Genomic DNA, 16345 nt, shown 5'->3' with positions numbered 1-16345 from the left:
AGCCTCCCCCTATTCTCATATTGCTCAAAAAGACATAAAATAACACTTAATTTCATCATTTATTTGCCATGCAAAGCATGCTGGGAACAAAAAAATCCCTTGTCAGTATCAAGTAATGGCAACAAAAATATTTATGTAGTCCCAATACAGATTAATTTAGTAAACATCTGTTTTTGTAATTGTAAATGAATTGTGAATGACAAACAAGCATTGTTGCATTGGCCCATTTTAATTAATTGAACAAGCAGTAAAATCATTTTTGAAAATAATTATGAATAAATTTAAAAAAATAAATAGCCATTTTGTACCAAGCACACACATGCATGAAAACACATTTCCTGAATTTATTATTAGTTGGGTTTTTTTTTTTTTTATTTTATGAAGGGGTCAAACTGGGGTTAACATTTCTATATGAGCAGTCCTTATGTGTGTCAAAAAAAATGAAACACTTTCTCCCTCAGAAGATATTACAGTCAGAAGCAATATCATCTCCTTAAATAAATCACCTAACAGAGGGACAGAAAGATGGAAGATGACAGAGAAAAGAAGGGAGTGACACAGAAAATGAAGGAGTGAATAAATGGGGAAATGCGTTAAAAATCGCCTCGAGGCAGCTGATACGGCTTGGGCTCTGACCATCTGCCAAGGTCACTCACAGCATCCCCTTTGGTTGGATCCGAGCTGCCAAGTCACACTGGCCAATCACCTGTGGACATCTGGGTGGAATGCTCTGGCTGAGCGCCCAGCGTGGTTAACATCAATTACAGATCCTCTTCACACATCGGCACAACTGAGTCACCTCTCTGCAAAGCGAATGAGGCGGAGTGCTTGTGTTCCTGCGATTGAGAAAAAGGATCACAATGCATGGATGAATTTATTAGCACGTCACTGGTGGAAAAACATTTGGTGGGTCGTCGGTCTCACCTCAGTCAGAGGAAACGGGTGAAACAACAGACTATGAAATATGGCCAGGCTCACTGTACAAGATCATAAATAACAGCCAAAATTTCAGTTTAGATATGACTATATAAACATCAACTGCGACTTCATTAGTTTAACCTTTTGTGACTTCTTCACTGATGATCAATGAAAATCACTGACCATTTGTGCCGTTCTTGAAAGAACTTGATTGATTTTCATTCGTCTTTTTTGCTTTTAAGTCATAATGTATCCTGTGCACTGATGTAACATGTCTGATTTATTATTTGGCCTTTCAGAAGCATCTCCTTTTTGTTAGTTACGCATTTTTAACAATATTCTCCTTCATGTCTCTAATTATCTTTTGCCACCTCTCCTTACTTGTCTGCCTCCTCATTATAGCCTAAAAATTAGTGGTGGCACATTGAATTAATACATCATTCTGATGTGAGTTGGACAGAACTGCATTCAATTACACCCTCAGACCCATGCACTGGATACAGATAACTCTTCCGTGTTAAAGACTTTCCGTCAAACCAGACGTTTTGACATATTAATGGCATCTTAGTTTCTATTTCTGTTGCATTGTACTGTAGACCCACTCACAATGAAATATAATTGGTCCAAAACCATATATCTGTATATTCTCCAACACTATAAAATCAAATGTATTCGTTAATGTGGACATAAAAATATGTGCTACGAAATAGGTTTTAACCTATAGGTTTTAACCTTTTAACTTGTTTCTGACATTCTAATTTACTTATTCCATAGGTTTTAACCTGAGATCGTATCTAGCACAGCAGTAGTTATATATCAGATATAGCGGTGACCTTTAATAAAAACACAAATCTTCAGACTGTATTTGACATTTTATGTCCTGTCTCTCTTAAAAGGCTGGTAATTTTCTGTGAGACATTTAATGTTTGACCATGGCTTAGCCTGTCAAACTCGACATTAAGAGGTTCCCAAGTAGTACAAAATGCTTTTACAACATTTCACAATGTTGCATTTGGATTTCAGGCCTTTTTAAAACATTACAACTAGACACTGTTTAAATTTTTTTCAATAAAATAGGACATTTTGGAAACACTCTCAAAATATTGACCTTGTAGATATTCATACTATGTACTTATAAAGTATAATATCAATATACCATGCAACACAATCCAAATATGGGACAATTTCTTAACACATGTAAAAAAAAATCTGTGTATCTAAAAAAAACATTTAAAACATGGTAAAAAACCCCCAAAACATTTCTGATATAATGTCAAACATTTAAAGACAATTGTGATTATTAATGTTGTTTTCAAAATGGAAAACACTTTTTGAGTCCAAATATGACATGATAATAATAATAATAATTCTTAAGAAATATAAAAAGAAAACAAACATAAAAAGAAATGTTCTATATCACACGTATACCATTGTATGCTAGTGACAAACACTTTGAAAGATGTTCATGGTCAAAACATTTTGTTGTTTGTTCGTAACGACAAGGCTAAAACGTGGCAAAGAGATGTGCAAACAACATCTTTGCAGTGCTCTGAAAATACATCAGTGCGTAGGATACAATGTTATCACCACCTTTTTAACACAAAAACAAGGGTTTTACAACATAGTTGTCCTACTACCCAATTTTTTGGGGGGGGTTTTGGTCTCTGAAACCTCAAAATATAGGTCAGTACGAGGTAAAAACCATCAGCCCCAGTACATAAGTATGTATGCATGATTCACTACTTGTCATCTCTCATATAGTCAAGCATTTGTTTTATATGAACACATACATAACAAGAGCCATCACATGCCTGTATAGTCACATCCGATAAATTGTAGCCAAGACATAAGCCAAGGAAGAACCGAGGAAGAACATTGTGAATGTCACTATGCATGCACAATGTGTGTAGTTATATATATTTGCTTCAGTGTGTGTTACTTTAATGATTAAATATAGTTCCCAATGATCCGAATATAATCAAATGCACAGTTAGTGACAGCTGTCTAGAGTGGGGTTCTCTACATGTTCTCTGAAGCAATATTTTCACACTGTGCCATTTGTCTGCACTGGCCCTTCCAGCAAATTCTAATATACTTTTAATTAAGGCCTGAACTGTAGTTACCGAACAGACTTGTACCTCTGGGAAAGACAAACTGTTAAAGCTGCTGGGGAGAGGTGGACAAAAAGAGAGAGACTGATCAGCGTACTACTTTGAAATACATCTAATTGACTGTGCCAGTTAGAGAGAGCATGTGGGGTTTGAGCCGGAGGGATCAGCATTTGTCCTTTCTGTCATTCAGGCCTCAGCTGTTAGCAGCTGCTCAACAACAGCACTCCCATGTTTAAGGTGCTCAAAAGAGAACCAGTCCAGATGAGACGAACACAGATAGACAGTTTGATCAACGAATCCTGACAAGGAACAGGGATTGGTGGGGGGATGAGATCTGCCACCACTGATAGCATTGTTTGTTTGCACACACCGTGTTAAGCATCAAACACAAGCAGGCCGGCAAAAAATAAATAAATCTGCAACATATAAAAAAAATAATGAAAAGAAAAAAGTTATTTTATTATAAATTATGCAAAAAATATTACAAACACACACAACTTTTTATATTAAACTTAAAATGTTCTATAAAAACACTAGAATGGCAAAATATTTATTTTTTAAGTGATACAAAGAAAAAGCACCAAACCAACATACAGAATAACTTCTAAAGAGTCATGTGACACTGAATGAGTATGATAGTATGATTACTAAAAAAAAACTAAAAAAAAAACCTACACACACACACACATAAATACATATAACAAAAGAAAGTTATTTTATTATAAATTATAAAAATTTTACAAAATGTTTCGTCCCAAGGTTAGTACTATTTTTACAATGTTTTTCTGTTGTAGTTTTAAACTTTAACTGCTTTTAACCCTGGGTTAGGAAACCGTGATCCAGAACAGGGTTAAAGCAGTTGCTACATGTTTAGGTTAAACACTAACAAGCTCTTTTCTTGCTCGCAAACAGATAAAATTTGCTTTGTTCAGTCCCACACAAAACATGTTGGGAACTAGAAGTCCGCAGCCCAATTTATGTTACTTCCAACAGATAATAATTGATGCAGTTCCAACACAAACAGATTCAATAAACTATTGTTGTATTGTTATTTAATAACTTAATTAAACACAGATTTGTATGGTTTTTATGGTTACTTAAATGTTTTTCCAAACACAGTCGAATCTTATACCAAATTATAAAATGGGTAAAAAACTGAATTATGGATAGTATGCGGGATTTTCCGCTGAAGCGGAGCAGCAGTTAGTAAATTTGCACCTTTAGTGAATCTGCCACTGACTTGACATTGACAGCTAAACGTGTACCACGGGGGACTGTTCCTCCCAAAGCCATCATCCCCTCCTGTCCACCCCTGTGTCAAGACTCTTCTCTGCAGTGCACCAAACGTCCCATAAATGATGTGTTCATCAATTAGGCAATGGTCTTTAGCGGAGCTGTCAAACTGAGAAATCAATTAAGGAAGGTAAGACCGCTACACAAACATTCAAGTCATTGGGTCGAAGGTCTGTAAAGAGTCATGAGATGAATAATGCACACACAAAGACAGCACTACAGACAAAGAATGCTAATAATACACTAGGGAACAAAACTTCACTAACGAACACGACACCTATGTCGCACAAAGAAGACTTTTATGGAAATTGAGCAGAAAACTTTCCTTCTAAATGCCTAAATTGCAACACTTGGCATTTTCTGGCAAGACCTCTGCTTGTCTGTGTCACCAGCTGACTCCAGAACGGTTACCTGAATATAGAATATGATGCAGTTACCATTAAAAAATATTATTTGTCCAAAACCAAAGTGGGAACATGAGATAGAAAAGCTCCCAAAGAAACTCTTCTAATCCATCAGGGATGAAATAAGTAGGTTAGGTGTTCTACCAAGACCTCGTTTAAATCCACATCCACAACTTAATGGTGTGCTTAATTACAAGCCTTTGTTGGAGCGATTGCATCTCCCCATTTTCTTAAGGGTGTTATTCAAATGAAGGCTCATTACGATGACCCTTAGGGATTTGTGGGCTGGCTCTATACGTGCTTCGATTTTGATAACCACCCACCCACAATATGGACATAAAGATGCTTGTTTCACAATACAGATAAACTGCGCAAATCAACACACTCGGAATCTGTCATATTTGATCACATGTGTTAATTGAAAAGCCGGAGGGAGGGGTGGAAACAAATTGCCATTCAAAGAAGCTTCGATGTATCACCATTAGAGATGCTCTCGCCCTGACACCAGGAAAATAAATAAGTCGAGCAATGGCTCCAGAGACAGTAGATCATGTGTTGGTGCAGAAACATCCTTTCCTTGTCACTGGGGCAAAAAATTGCAAACACTAATAATTGCATAATGAAATAGGTTTTTGGAGGAAAGAGAAGAACCAATTTTTTAGGCCTCACTTCCAATGAGTGTGATTTGGGACAGTATATCTTGATCCAGCTACGCTTCCACTGCCAACAGGACCTTTAGGTCCGGTGTATGCCGGAAAGTAGTGATCCATGCCGTCCTTGCATAAAGAAAGCGAGACATTGTTTCTGTGTATGTGTGTGAAAATATTTAAATATAAAGACACAGTTATATTTTTTGTTTGCACATTCTGATGTCAAAAAGCCTAACATGCATGAGCAGCAGAGTGGAGACGCTTCATTCCCTTTGTACACGCCAGTAATAATTCTGTCAACAGTGAGCTGAGTGCCACCCGTCAGGCACCAGACTACTCTATCTTTTCTCATTCAGACACAAACACTGCTAAAACTATGTGCACTTACAGGCCAGTTTGCACATTAACATACTTTTTTGAAAACTCTAAATTTCAAAACAAACTTAATATAAAACAGCAGTTTGCTACATTTATACAGTTCTACAATACCATATTTAAATATATTTAACATTTGTAATAAATACTGTGAAATATTTGTACATACATTAGTCTTTCATTAGTCAGTCAAATAGAAAACTGTACAACGTCCAGTATTTTACAATTGCTAGGACCCATTTCTTAATAGGTTCCTCCACTCGATCTCTTTATTCATCCCAACTTTCAACTTCTCACAGCAATTAATTTTAACAAAGAATGCTTGTTGGATGTTTCCTAATGTTATTGATTTGAAACATGTATAAAGAGTTTAAGTAGTTTTAGGGCATTTTGAATGTGAAATTATCCGTAGAGAACTGTGTAAAGCTGAACAAGCTGAAAGGGAAGCATGTGAAGAGTTTGTAAAAAGTGACCTAAGAATTGTAAAATGGGTTCTAGCAATTGGTTAAAACAATTAAATGCATTAGTCAGCTTCTAAATTTGTCCTGCCTTGGTGTGCAGACACAAAAAAGTGTAAAAAGTCAGATGATACTTTACATCAGTGGTAACTTTCACCTCAATCAGAGTGCCAGGAGAAGCCCTCAGAGACAATCAAACGCAATCAAGTCAGTGGCGGTGAAAACCTCTGGGAATCTATGACGCAAATTCCTCCTCATCCCCAGCATAAGCGACACTTATGAATGATATTTCTCACAAGAGAATCCATTTGTGGATTTCGTCCCGTTCTGTCAGGTAAACCGGACGGGTGTAGCCAGCCTGCGGCAGAGATAGCGAGGGGCATCTAATCAGGACCATTAATGCCGCAGAATGGCCTCCGCTGACAAGCAGATGACCAGAGTGGAAATCTCATTTTCCACGTTAGGGCTATCAAATTCAGCGAGCGGCACGCAGAGGCAGAGGTCCGATAGAACATCATCACCTATAAAAACAAACCCAGTGTTTTTGGATTGCCTCCAAATTGAGTTCAGATGGGCGAGAGCGGAATCCATCACGATACTCGCTGGACACTCTGCTCTGAAATGCCATTAGAGCAGCTTAACTCACTCTGCCAGTCATCTGATATCAAACAGGGGAATGGAAGGGGGCATCAGATGTGGAACACAAGTGGCACCAAAAGCTCATAGGAATATAAAGAGTAACTGAGCCATAGCGCTAATGCTAATGTTTATACTCAGGACTTGCTACACATGTTGGACAGAGACAGGATGTGAGTGGGCACTTAAGAGCAGAGCTTGCATTGGATTTGAGATATTGAATAGCTGCAAATTGGTTTGGCACGGCTTGCTATAGGACCGACATTTAAATGAGAAAGATTGCTTTATGCAGAATTCCCCTTTCTGATCGTAATCAAACACAGCTGAACCACCAAATCAATCAATAATTCTTGGAGAGAGGTGATCATTAGCGTTCCCATTCATCTCAAATGCAGTTGCTTTGACACAAATTGACAGTTCTTTTCTGAGATAGTCACCTGAGTCGTAAATGTCATGCAGTGATCGTTCTGGAACCAGAGGGAAATGACGGCATGTCAATGTTGATTGGCTGATGACACCATGAGAACGCACAAAGCCACAAATGACTATGGTGTGCTGTGAAAGGAAGCAGATAGAAGAAAATATGTGCATAAGTGCTGATAAGAAAATACTGATAAGAAGAAACACCAAACCCAACCCTAAACCTAACTCTAAAATCTGATTGGTGGCGATAACAGGGTTTTATATATATATTTAAGTTTTTATTTTCATCCCACAGCATCATAACTTGCTCAGTCTGCTTGTGACAATCTATCATTTATCAGAAACTGCAGAATACTCAAAATAATACCATTAAATTATAAGTTCAAAGTTATATTTGTCAAACTCGCAACAGCACAGCATACTCCCGTATGTGTTGTTGCTACCATGCATCACTGCCAGCATAGGAGAAGAACTAGTTACTGCACCTGTCAGTAGTTTGCATGCTTCATAGCACTGAATCTTTGAAATATATTAGGATTTTGTTAGAGGCAGTTTGTATCAACTAAACAAGAAACATATTTGCCACTTACAATAGGTGTGGCTAGTTGTTCTACACGTCTAAATGAGAGATGCCTTTTGACAAAATAGAGCTGTTCAGTCATGTCATCAATTTGCAGGCTGACCCAGAAGGCTAATTCACCATGCATTCCCTCTGGAATTTCTAATAGGTTTTCAAAACAGTGGAAGGTGACTTCTGCAATAAACAATGATACCTCAAACATAAATTTTGCAATTACATTACTTGCTATGCATTATGTACAGCACATCCTTGTGGTAGGTTACTGCACTTAAAAGCAGCTCTATAATAGTTTTTAAAGCACACAGCTTTCAGATTTCACATTGTGGCATTTATGTTGTGTAAGAAAATATTATGTCTCTTCCAGTAAGTTAACCACAGGCCTTCCTTTACTCATAAATGGAAAATCATTATACTAAAACAATTTGAATATCCATGGCTCAAAAATTATAATTCCCTCCTGGGTTGCAGTACTATAAACTGAACAGCTTGCAATGGCCATTCAGCATGAATTGAAAATCTGAAAAGTTATTTTATTTGTTTGTTTGTTTATCCTTTATTCAAATTGCATGTTTGCCCTACATATGTGAAACTATACATTAACACTAAAATTATAATGTACCCACTGCAAAAACAGACTGCTGAAAAGAGAAGCGAGATGCTGCTGAGAAGAGCTTTCCGGTTTATATGATGTATATTTGCATTATGATTTTTTGTAATGGTTGTTGATTATAGAACGGGACCATCTCTTTTGAATAATAGAGCTAAAAGAGAAATGACTCAGTGTCTAGGTTTTACCTCTAGGCATCTGGCTAGCTGTGGAGAACATCTGTACTCTCTGATGATTTGATTATCCCTCCTGAAAACAGAACAAATCTCCTTATCACCCAGGTTATTTCACAAGATACCAAAAGTGCTCACAGTTTTCGTGGTTACGTGCAGAATCGTTGAACAAACGGATAACGTTATATACTTCTGTATGGGGCCAGAGTAATTTCTTCAAAAAACACAATCAATACGTTTACTCATTAAGGATGTGTTAATTTGATTAAAAGTGACAATATCGGTTTTATATTGTTGCAAGAAAAATCAGCATTAGTGTACTGTTTTAATATAACTTTTTTATATTCAAATAGTATATAAAGACCTCTGTATACACCTGTTCCAGCTCAATGTGTTACAATTTAATTTCTATTCATCCAAAATTTAGTCTCAGAAGGGGTTTGAGAAAGGGTATGCATGCCAATGGAACAGCTGGTATTGCTTATCACCGTCTACTTTGCTCTTGCACTAATTTATAAGAGTAATGCAACGCCACAGATTTCTCAGAGAAATGGCAAGATGTTTCGAACAGGCAGATGTGTCTTAGCTAAATCAGTACATTCCATTCCCACACGTCAGTGAACACAATGCTTCCAGCAAAGGTAAAAAAAAAAAGTGCCTTCTTTTGTGCAGAAATGAAAATAAAAGAAATAATTTTGCATTGTTTGGAACAAATGTTATAAAATAATACAAAATCTGTGATGGTTGGACAAGTTGACGTTTCTTACCGCAATGAGACATAAATTTCATCTTAGTGAGAAGGAAGCCCATCTCAAAAGTATTGATTTGTGATTTCATATCAATTCTGTTTTGTTAAATTGATGTGAGCACTATTTCTGACGACCTGCAGGGGCCAAACAATTTTCTGACCCCACTGTAATGAGCCTTCAAATTCACTGCAGCCTCAGTGCACACACACACACACACACACACACACACACACACACTCACACTGAATAATACATAGACAGAGATGAGGGGAGTCTAACACACTCTGACACCCTGTCTCAGATGCAACATTCTTCAATCTTTAACAAAAGCAGCCATTACGCTCAACTGAACTTTGCACCCTGGTGCCTCAATTCCCAGTTTTAAGACTTCCTAAGAAATTATCAACACACACACACACACACACACAAACTTTTTAATAGAAACCATTGACCCCCATGGTCATACCACAGATATCCAAGGATCGATTTTCTTGTTTGATGTTTTCAGAGGGGTGGATGTTTGCTGTGGTTTTCATCAGTATGGAGATACGAGATGTGGATGGAGCGGACAGATGGAAGGATGGTGAACGGAGAGACGAAGGATGCCGGACAGCCTGAAGTGTGGGAGGTTACTGGAAGGAAGCAAAGAGCAAGACACAAAGTGACATCTCAGCCCCAAGAACTGCCAGAACGCTGCAAAAGTCAGAGCCGAATCACTGAAGAGAAAAGGAAAAGGAACAATAAAATTCCTAAAAGTAGACGTGTCTCAAAATACTGAGCTGGAAAAAAAACAGACGAATAACGTGACCCAAAGTCACTTTTTAGAAAAACTGAGTTCAGGTTCAGCGGTTTGGATTCGCAAAGTATTTTGGAAAGCTAGCAGAGTCAGTTACAACATTTCCAACTGACATTTCCTCAGGTAGCCTGTAAGTAAATAAAGAAACGCTTTTTTTTCCCCCCCTCTCATGGTCTGTGAAAGCAGTCTGGCCGACAGGTTGGTCCATCTGTCCGTGCCTGTGGCAAGACCTAGAGGCAAACGCTCACATATACATCACACCACCTGTGGGCAAGTAGTTATGTCACAATAATTTCGAAGAATTACGGGACTGGTCTAAAGATGACTCCAACCTTTAGAGATTATCTTTAGGCTTATCTTTTGTTTGTGAACTGTGATAAGAGCTGAGAAAATTCCAAGCAAACCATGCCCTCAGTGACTATTGGGCATTCAGAGATGCAGTTGCACATTCTCTCCTTCACCTTATTTGTCCTCGAGTTCTGCACAGAAATAAAACAAAAGCTTTATCTGGCTTTTTCTCTTCTCACTCTTCGCCTCCACAGGCCATCAAAAATTGACAGGATGCTAAGAGCAGCTCAAGGTTGAGAGCAGTCTTCGCTGAAATGATTTTGCCACAGATTTGACAGCCCCCTATTGTTTTCTATGTACGTGATATGAAATCCTATATTGGGGTAAAAGCCACAACATTAAATGCTGATTTATTAATTGTGAGTTAGTTGCGTCAGTTTCTGTGCAAGGCATTTATGTGCAAATCCAGTTGTCAAAGTCTTTGGCATCAACGTTTAATCGCTGTCATTATGCTTTTAACTAAAACTCATAGTATTAAAATAATTAAGAAGAAATCAAATAAAATACAAATTAATGTTGAAAAACTTTTTTTACTTTTGCAAGTGAATTAAATAAAAAAAGGCCTAATTAATAAAATTACAAAAACAAATTAAAGGCTAAATAGAAATATTCAAATGATAATGCTAATAATAACAATGTAACAAAATGTAAAAAATTATAATAAAAGGCGAATTTAAAATATGCATAAATAATAGTATATAAATGATGCTAAATTAGCACCACATTCAGTGTAAATTAGCTTTAAAAAAATGAGTCTGTGGAAATTATCACTGTGGAATTACTGCCAGTAGAAGACAAAATTAGAATTTCATTGGAAAGATTATAGTCATTTTCTCTTGCACTTGGCAGTTTTTTTAACAGAGGATGTAGCAGAGCATTAAATCCAGGCATGTATCCAAAAGTACAGTGGAAAAGAGGTGGGTTACCTGTATTTCTGTTGTATGGTTCCAGTTATGTATGGCAGATCACAGTAGTCTGGTGCATCCTTTACTTTGGCAATGTACTATGCAATCTATGCAGTTCCTTTTGTTCTACAGGTTACAAAATGGGGAACTGCACAGATTCAATACGAATTTTAGGACTGCATGTGCACCCACTTTCTTATTTGCATAATTACATTAGCGAATCAGGCATTAAAACAAAGCTGACAGTATATGCAAATAAGTAGTGCTATCAGTGTGAAAGTGTACTTAGCCATAATGTCTCAGAACACAGTAAGATCATTATAAATCATTGTGTTGGAGCTGTGAAAGAGAATAAAGTTCACAATTCAATGGAAAATTTGTCATTATTTACTCACCCTCATGTAATTACAAAACTGTAAATGTACTTTTGGAACACAAGCAGTAAAAATATATGTTTTTCCATTTTTTTCCATGGAAAGAGAAGCAGCAAATATTTTGGAGAATGTGTATATTTTATTTCTAAATGCGAGTTTAGAGTTAACACTATATATATATATATATATATATATATATATATATATATATATATATATATAATTGTGTGTGTGTGTGTGTGTAAGTCTAAACTTGCTTTTAGAGATCATAATAAGCTCCTGTTGAACACTTGAGCTCTGGCCCATAAGGATCTATTGATTGTTGCTGTTGAAATGGCAGGGAGTTCAAACATTCTCAAAGCCTATTAGAGAGACACAATTTATACAGGAGAGCTGATGCGCATCCTTTGCTGTCCCAAAAGGAAAGCCTTAAATGTGGTGCGTGTGTGCGTTTAAGTATAGGGAGAATCTCTTAATCTCTTAAAGGCCTCTGTTTATCTCAAGTCTTTTAAGTTTATCTTAAGTTCATCTCAGTTTCTAAGTTTTGAAGTGCAATCCATAACTATGACTTGGAAGCTAACAAAAGTAAAACAACAAATGGGCTTCAAAAATACCAACTTCTATGATGATCCTCCCAAAATTTAAAACAAACTTGATGGGGTAGTCTAAAGATTGTAATCATGAACACTTTTTCAAACCCTGTATTGAATAAGGACGACAGGATATGATGTCATGCTCTAGAGCTTAAATACTAAACATAAAAGTACCTTTTTTCTTTCTTTGGCAGATCCAGTTCTATTTTTTATCCCTTGCAGTCATCAGTTCCATCTTTCTTTTTTCTCTCAGCGGCATTCCACCCTGCATTCATCCTCTCTCTTTATCACTTACTCTTGCTTACATGCCATTTTACCTCAGTAATCCTCCTTTCGCTCCTTCCTTTCCTGTAAATGTGAGGGAGGTCACTCGCTCTAGGTGGCAAATCCCTCCACATCTGTCTTGGACTGATGAAGAGTGAATGTCTGTAATAAAGAGAGACACTTTCCAGTCACACAGTACCCACCGTCAAAAGGGGAATTCAGAAAGTCCATAATACTAGAAGTACAGTGGAATTGAGCTAGAAAGACAGACAGACAGACAGACAGACAGACAGACAGACAGACAGACAGACAGACAGACAGACAGATAGATAGATAGATAGATAGATAGATAGAAAGATGTTCTAAGTTGTTCTTAAGATTTGTTGGGAATTTTTGGACACGGTGAAAGACTTGAAGTTGCTTCAAGACAACATCAAAACCAGAGATTTCATCACCATTAATGACAGCATGCTAAAACAGTCTGCGATGGTGCCAGTAGAAGTCATCCTTTTACACAGATCTAAGATGTCTCGTCGCTTACACTACCCGCAGAGAAATCTTAAAAAATGGACAGCCTGTCCCAAATCAGTTCAAACAGGAGTCATACAGTCTGAGTGGTATAAAGTGACAAAGTTCTTTAGATTCAGGTAAAACTGATTCTGCCTTTAGCAACGAGTGCATTAAAACTTCAATGCTCTTTTAATGGATAGTCATCCAAAAGTGGAATTTCTGTCATCATTTACTTACTCCCATCTCGTTCCAAAACTATAAGAAAAGCACGTCTGCACTTCTATTTCTTTCATGTATATACAAAGAAAGTGAATAGCAACAACAGTCTGTCAATCAAAATTCTCAAAGAATAACAAGTTTTTGGTCTGTTCCTCTCTTAAATCTATCATATGACTTCAGAAGACTTTGACTACTGCCATTTGACTACTAGTGCTCTGCACTGGTTTGGAACGACACAAATGGGCGTAAATGTTCATTGTTGGATGAACTATCCCATAACACATAATATCCTCAGCTGGTGGTTTGGCGACAGACCGTAGGCGGTCACGCTAGTAGTTCGGCGGCTTCCCCCCGCAGTCGTGATAACAGATTGCATCCATACGTGGATGACAAGCTCAGAGGAGTTCTGAGCCTTTACGGTGGAGGGAAGCAAATGAGCAGTGATGCAATCATGAGACAAGCCCACTGTGTGTGAGGAGAGAGGGATAAAGAGGAAGAAATGGAAGGATTTGGGTAAGAAAAAAGAAGAAAATTGCTTCTTTATCAGAAAGAAAGACAGAGGCGGGCTAGAATGTTAAGTCTGTCAGGAATACGGCAAAAATCGGGTTTACTTCTATGCGTGCGTGTTTGTATGTGAGTCTGCCTTATTAGTTGCATCGAACTGTGCACTGGCACAGTAATTATAACTTTGTTTATTTGTCATTTTGTCTTCCAATTCCCAAGAGAAGGGGTGGGAGAGAGACAGAACACCAGTGATGACAGTACAGAAAATAATTATCCCTTATCTCCAAGGAATAGAGTCTCAGAAGGTTACATGGTGTTTTAAGAAAATAAATAACCTTTACTTTAGGAGAAATTATGCATAAATTTTGTAGTGCACTAAGCATGCATTTTTTTTAATAACAATATATAATGCACTTCAATTGGCGCCACCAGTTTTCAACAAAACAAACTCAAGTATACTCATCTAAAAGACAATTGCCCATCAGCTCTTTTCCATGTAGAGCAGCAGGAAGTGATTATGAAACTGAAACTCTAGCAGTTTACATTCCAGCATGACATATTTTTGGTTGTTTTGTTGATTTTTCAGTTGGCCACCCATTCCTGAGAGACAGTGAGCGTGTACTGATTAACAGTCACCCTGAATGCACTGTTCGCACAGTCTGCCAAGTAATCAGTTTCATACGAATGACAGCGTGACACCTGCAGCAAGCAAACATCGCCCTGAGATTAGACCCAACTCAGCCGTTATCAAGCTTCTGAATGCATAATGAACCCAAAATGCTTAGGTTCTGAATGTCTATTAGTCCTTCTAATACGTACGATCGATTAAAAAAAGATAGAGGAGCTTTTTATACGACCTTTGTTTTGTTTCAGATGAACTGTGTATGTGTCCTGTGTTCGTTGAGCTAAAGCTTCGGTCGCAGATGAATGAAGAGGTTAATCTCAGCTCTCATCTCAATCCTCTTAATCTCCAAAGCCTGGAGCAGAGCAAAACACTCCACAATTCCACTCCATCTCTCCTTAATCATCAAGGTCAGTGTTCATACCACCCTCTTCTCTAAAGGAAACTCAGAAAATCAGAGAGGGAGCCGGAGCCAGCCATTGAGACCGGGGGAGGATCAGGATCTGACAGTTATGCATCTGTTACGGCAGAATTCATATTTCAGCTGCACTTCCTCAGAAATCACTTATCACCATATTCGGTGTATGTATGACTGATTCACACTGAAAGAAAGTAAGAAAGAAAGAAGAGACTTAAAAAAGTGAGTTACAGGAATCATTCTAGAACTTCCTCAGTTTCTGACATACTTTACTCAACACTTCTATCCCAGTAGATGGATCAGTATCTTCTGAAGTGAAACGGCAAGTATTTGTATCATAAACTACCACGTGGTCAACTATCTTTATTAATCTTTATTAGTTCCACTGGGGTCATATGAGTTAACACAGGTTTTCGAAGCATTAACTTCTGGGTTACTAACCACTTTAATTAGTAAACAATCCAGAGATGGAGTGTTTTTTCTAAAAAACTTCACTTGAGTTTATCTGAAGAAGGACAGTCATAAACATTTGGGTCAGCATGAGGTTGAGTAAACTATAAGAAAAGTAACCATCATGTTCACCATCATGTTGTTCCAAACCTATACGGCCCTCTTCTCTTTAGCTAAGCACAGAAAAGGTCATTCAAAGAAGAGTTGCCGCTGACATCCAAACTACTGAAAAGAAAGAGGAAACTAAACTCGGTGAGTTGCGATAACAATAACGACTGATAAATCTAACTACAACTGAAACTATAGCTATAACTAAAGGTTTTATGAAAGTGTTGAAATCGGTATCAGCTGAAAGGAAGAAAAGAAGAGCTGAAGCTGTCAGCTCCCTCCAGAGGTGACACTTTAGTGTTCATTATCATTTACAGTATCGTTCCTCTCTCTTGTGCCTTTATGTGTTTTGGCTGCTGGTGGTGACAAATGAAAGACAGCGTGGAAATGTTGCTCGCAACAAAACTGTGAAAACGTTCACGTTCATCCATCGCGCTCTCAGCCGCCGGCTTATCTTGTATGGACTGCACGCTTGGTTTGACCTCGCAAAATGCTTTATGGAAAAAATCTGTCTGCGACCGCCGTTTATTTTCCTGTTTACAGAGAATACGACTGGCATGATATCTCAGGACAATTAAACTATTTCAGTCAGCCTGGATTGTCTGCATGTTATTCTATAAAAGCGCTTACAGTTACGTTCAATTGTTGTTCGTTGAATTACAATACAACGTAGACGTATATTACGTTTTATTCATTTTTTCTTTTTTGTTGCAGGTCTTATATTTCTTATATTCATTTTGCAATAAATTATTTGATGCAAAGTGAAACTAAATAAAACTGTAAACCCAAGTACAGCCCACATTAATTACCAACAACAACGATACACTACTGTTCTTATAAAAGCATTCTGACCCAGG

At 37.5% G+C, this 16345-nt stretch overlaps 1 long non-coding RNA gene across 1 annotated transcript; it reads right to left on the bottom strand.

Moving 5' to 3' along the window:
* Positions 1-302: 302 nt before the first annotated feature.
* Positions 303-14975, bottom strand: LOC122349430. Its single transcript, XR_006251452.1, has 6 exons — positions 14748-14975; positions 12711-12819; positions 9844-10009; positions 8644-8704; positions 7283-7400; positions 303-836 (listed from the first exon to the last, which is right to left on the bottom strand). It is a non-coding gene; the product is annotated as an uncharacterized LOC122349430 (long non-coding RNA).
* Positions 14976-16345: the final 1370 nt, after the last annotated feature.

The sequence above is a fragment of the Puntigrus tetrazona genome, chromosome 7 (assembly GCF_018831695.1).
Source record: "Puntigrus tetrazona isolate hp1 chromosome 7, ASM1883169v1, whole genome shotgun sequence".
NCBI classification, from domain to species: domain Eukaryota; kingdom Metazoa; phylum Chordata; class Actinopteri; order Cypriniformes; family Cyprinidae; genus Puntigrus; species Puntigrus tetrazona.
Note: the sequence above shows the minus strand (reverse complement) of the source record. Positions and strands in the feature narration are given on the sequence as shown.